At 38.9% G+C, this 5,498-nt stretch overlaps 1 pseudogene; it reads right to left on the minus strand.

Annotated features, from left to right (window-relative positions):
• Positions 1–4,238: 4,238 nt before the first annotated feature.
• On the minus strand, positions 4,239–4,624 carry LOC119468051 (annotated as a pseudogene).
• Between the last annotated feature and the right edge of the window lie 874 nt (positions 4,625–5,498).

Below are 5,498 nucleotides of genomic sequence, written 5' to 3' on the forward strand. Positions count from 1 at the left end.
TTTCCCTGTCTGGTGAGGAGGAGGGGGAAGGGCTGGGACCTGTGGGAGATGGACTGGCTTCCTCTCCTTGGATCATCTGCAGCTTGTTGGAAGTGTGAATAAAGCATTTAGAGTCTTTGTTCCCTCATTAGTCTGAGAGTAGCAGGGGCAGTCCCACTGCAAAGGCAGTGCCAGAGAGACTTTCATTTGCCCCTGAAGGCTCTGTTCAGGGAGTTTCTGAGTTGGTACTGGCTCAATAGTCCCAGAAAGGGCTGGCCAGAGACCCAGGCCTGGAGGACCTTCCTGGTAAAGAGATTTGGGAATGGGCACCCACATAACAGTCTAGCCATTTCTTCCATAGGTCTGCTGTGGAAGCCCTCTGGAAAAGGGTTGGGATTCATTCATTCAGTTCCTAGTCACCTTGGATTTTCTACTACCTAGAGGTATCAACAGTGACGGCTGTGAAACAGCAAAGATGGTGACCTGCCCCTTCTCATGGGAGTTCTATCCCAGAAAGGTACAGATCTGTTGCAATTTTGAATGCCTGTAGGAGGCAGCTGAAGACCCTCATTGGGAGGTTTCACCCAGTGAGGAGTAAAGTGATCATGGACTTGCTTACAAAAGCAGTCTGGCCATATTTTTTTAGAGCAACTGTGCTATGCTAGGGGTCAGTTCTAATCCCTGTCTGTCTCTGACTCTCCAAAGCTGGACCAGCTAAGTTGCCCAAACAGCAAAGATGGCAGCTGACCCTTCCCTCTTGGAGCTCTGTCCCAGGTTTGAAACCTCTGCAGGCCAGAAAATGCTGGCTAAAGGTAGCTAAAGGTCCTGGTTGGGAGGCCCTGCCCAGTGAGGAGGAATGAATGGGATTTGGGACCTGCTAAAAACAGTAGTCATGTTACTCAACTTCAAACTATACTACAGGGCTACAGTAACCAAAATAGCTGGTACTGGCACAGAAACAGTGATAAAGAGCAATGGAAAAGAAAAGAGAGCACAGAAATAAGGCTGCTTACCTATGACTCTCTGATCTTTGACAAAGCTGACAAAAACAAGCAATGGGGAAAAGACTCCCTATTTAATAAATGGTGCTGGGATAACTGGCTAGCCATATGCAGAAGACTGAAGCTGGACCCGTTTCTTACACCATATACAAAATTTAACCCAAGATGAATTAAAGTCTTAAATGAAAAACCTAAAACTATAAAAACCCTGGAAGACAACCTGGGCAATACCATCCTGGACACAGGAAAGGACAAAGGCTTTATGTCAAAGACACTAGGCAAAGATTTCATAACAGACATAAAAGCAATTGCAACAAAAGAAAAAATTGATAAATGGCATCTAATTAAATTTAAGAGCTTCTGCATGGCAAAATAAACTATCAACAAACAGACAGCCTACAGAATGAGAGAAAATATTTGCAAACTATGCATCTGATAAAGGTCTAATATCCAACATCTATAAGGAACTTAAACAAATTTCCAAGAAAAAAATAACCCCATTAAAAAATGGGCAAAGGAAATGAACAGACACTTCTAAAATGAAAACATACATGTGGCCAATAAGAATGTGAAAAAAAGGTCAATATCACTGATCATTAGAGAAATGCAAATAAAAACAATGAGATTTCATTTCACAGCAGCCAGAATGGGTATTACTAAAAAGTAATAAAATAACAGATGCTGGTGAGGTTTCAGAGAAAAAGGAATGTTTATACACTGTAGGTCAGAGTGTAAATTAGTTAAATCATTGTGGAAAGCAGTATGGCAATTCCCCAAAGAGCTGAAAACAGAATAGCACTCAACCTAGCAATACCATTACTGAGTATATACCCAGAGGAATATAAATCATTCTACCATAAAGTCACATGCACACGAATGTTCATTGCATTGCTATTCATAATAGCAAAAACATGGAATTAACCTAAATGTCAGTCAATGGCAAACTGGGTAAAGAAAATGTGGTACATATACACCATGGAATACTATGCAGCCATAAAAAGAATGAGATCATGTCCCTTATAGGGACATGGATGGAGCTGGAGGCTATTATCCTTAGTAAACTAACACAGGAACAGAAAACCAAATACTGCACATTCTCTCTTAAAAGTGGGAGCTAAATGAAGAGAACTCATGAACACAAAAAGGGAAACAACAGACAGTAGGTTCTACTTGAGGGTGGGGGTTGGGAGGCAGGAGAGGAGCAGAAAAAATAGCTATTGAGTACTTTAATACCTGGGTGATGAAATAATCTGTACAACAAATTCCCATGATGCAAGTTTACCTATGTCACAAACCTTCATATGTACCCAAACTTAAAATAAACATTTTAAAAACTGTAACACATTCTTTATAAATAATTTAGAAAGATAATAAGCATAAATAGAAAGGTTTAAAAAAATCACATGAAATCTCTACCACCTAGAAATAATCATTGTCAAAATGTGAACACTTTTCTAATCATCATTCTATGCAAACACTGAGAAGATAGCTAAAGGTGACCTTTGTAAATAGTACATCACAAGGCTTTCTAAATAAAAATATTTTTCCCATTAGAGCAATTTGATATAATTATGAAGTGTCCAAGATCTTTTAAAAACTGACAATGCCCAATATTTTTGTGTTTGCAATCCTCTAGGGTAATTTGGCATAATATATTTAAAGCCTTAAAAAACTTTAAAACCTTTTAGATAAAATCAAAGTAGCAAAATTATTTGGTCACATAAAATAACTACAGATGTACCTAGATAATTATTAGGATACTTACTGCTGTGTTATTTATAATGTTAAAAAAATTGGGAAAGTTACATTACATATGCTCAAACTGGAATATAGTAAAATAAATAATCTTGTTAGTTATACTGTGTAGTACTATGCAGCCTTGCCGATATTGAGTATGAATAATTAATGGCACAAAAAGTTTATTATATACTCTGAAGTGAAAAACACAGGTTACAAACACACATATGCATATATTCCTGTATAAATACTTACGTACATATATATTTACACACATATATGTACTGAAAGGGTATAAACTAAAATGTTTATTGTAATTTTTTCTTCTTAAATTGTAAATTCTATTTTGTAAGTGTTTACAGTATGTTACTTTCAAATTCAGAAAAAAGTTATTTTAATTTTTTTCTATGTCCAGCTATGTGCAGGATGAGATTTGTAAACATGATATTAATTCTATTTCAAATATGCCAGCTTATAGATCCATTGTCAAGCAGGCATTTTTTTTTGTTTAAATTAGAACAGGAATATATTTATTTGATAGGACGTTCACAAGATTGGACATGTTAGTACCCTCTTCATGTGATAAAGAATATGTCTGACCCATACCATGGCAGGAAACAGGGATTAGGGCTTAAAGCTGGTGCCAAGTGTCCACTGAAAAAAATCCCCATTCACCAGAGATTGTTTTCTTGGATTTCATCATCTCTGCTTTAGCTCCCAGCCAGGTCTTTATAACCTTAGAATCCTTTGTTGCAGCAGCAGTTAATGCTCTTTACCCTTGTCACTACTGACTCTTTCAAGACCCATGCCAACTACCCCATCCCTCACTCACCCAGGCTACTTCTGGGGTCCTAAGTGCATCTCTTTGGGGAGCTGCCACCCTGCTACCCTCAGGGGCATGGTTAAGGGTTGGCAGGGAGAACTTAAGATCATATTACCAAATGCAAACAGCAGGGGTACATTAGTAAATGACAACACTTAGACCTAAGCCTAACAACCTCACAGAACACACGCTTTCTCCCTCAAATGATACATAATCACCCAGAGATCAAAGGAAACCCCTTGAGCATTTTAACAGGTATGGATGATTCTGCATGCCAGGCACAGGGATACAAGTGGGTGGTGTTTACTTCTATCGTATCCTGCACACAGTAGGAATTTAGTGAATGAAAGTCGGAACCAGATCTCTATCCTGACTCCATCAGGTCTCTCCTGGCTCTTCCTGCCTTTGAATGGCACATCACTCTGCTTCTGTCTGTTCTGGGCATTTGTCTTTTGCCCAAATAGAGAATTAAAAAAAATGGATAGCAGAAAGACAGACAGTGTGTGTGTAAAGAGCGAAGGGGAAACAACCCAGTGAAACAAAACAAAAACAATACAAAACTCCAGAAATCAGCTTTACAGATTACAGTATTGTATAACAATAGAAAGTAGTTGAAAATTCTACCTGCTAGCACAGACAATATGATACACAACTTCAGAGTATAGAGTCAGCGGGAGATTGTGGCAGAGGCCACAGCTTTAGACCGAGAGTCTTTCAGTGGACTGCAGAATGGACCGGATCTGTTGCTTGAGCTGTGAGGTTCCTTGATGGTGACAGGACAGGGCAATAACAGGCCTGGAAACCCCCCAGGCCCACCCCAGGGCCTATTTGGAGGATAGAAACAATAGAACACATTCTTGTCTTCACACAGCAGCTGCAGGTGCAGAATGATCTCCAGTGGCTCAGCATCTGCAGCCCCCACAATGAACTCAGAAATGCCCTTATTGAGGGTTTTGGTGGCTTCTTTGGCTTCTTTCTAAAACTGCCTGTAGTTACACGACTGCTGTACAAGGTCCAGTAGTTTCTTGGTGAGGTGGACATATGTGAGAAGGTAGGCTTTTGGATTTACTTCAGCCTCAGCCATGGCTGAGGCTTGGTGAGTTTGCCACTCCTCAATGAGCACCTCCAACATCCACAGGTAGGAAATTTTTAACCAAAGCACATCTAGACTTTTGAATGTCTTATATTCTTTTTCAGATGATGTAAGACAAATCAAAATATATCTACTAGTTTTTAGTTTTTTGAAGCACTGAAACATAAGGCTAGAGTACCTACTGTTTAAAAATAATATATGGAGGAAAATAAAGGTCATATTCAGTATTTTTACCCTGAAGTAAGCAACCATTATCATGTTAGTGTTCATAGTCTTTCAAGCATCTTTTTATGCATATGTATATACATATATCCTTCTGTCATTGTTCACAGTTAAAATCATATCATACATTCAGTTTTTATCAATAGACTCTTTCCTCCCCCACAAACTTTCATAACATCAGCACTCCATGTCTCATATTTGCCATGTTAACACCTGTAGATGTGTCCTTCCATTTTCCTCATGCTCGTGTATTGATATTCTACTGAACAATTTATACATGCAGCAATAGTATCATAGAGAATTGACTACTGTGACTCTTTAGTGTATCTTGCAAACAATTCCTCCTTCCCTCCTCTTCTTTTTCACGGTTGTCTTAACAATTATTGGGCATTTTCCCACATGAATTATAAGATTTATCTAAATTGAAGAAAATTATTCATAAGATCTTATAATCACATTGAATTTATATATTAAAATGCACTACCTTGAGCCCAGAAGTTTGAGACCAGCCTGGGCAACATGGAGAGAACCCCTCTCTATAAGAAGGCAAAAATTAGCCCAGCATCATGGTGCGTGCCTGTGTCCCAGCTACTGAGGAGGGTAAGTGGGGAGGACTGCTTGAGGCTGGGAGGTGGAGGTTGCA

This window comes from Cebus imitator, unplaced genomic scaffold (assembly GCF_001604975.1).
Source record: "Cebus imitator isolate Cc_AM_T3 unplaced genomic scaffold, Cebus_imitator-1.0 Scaffold372, whole genome shotgun sequence".
NCBI classification, from domain to species: Eukaryota; Metazoa; Chordata; class Mammalia; order Primates; family Cebidae; genus Cebus; species Cebus imitator.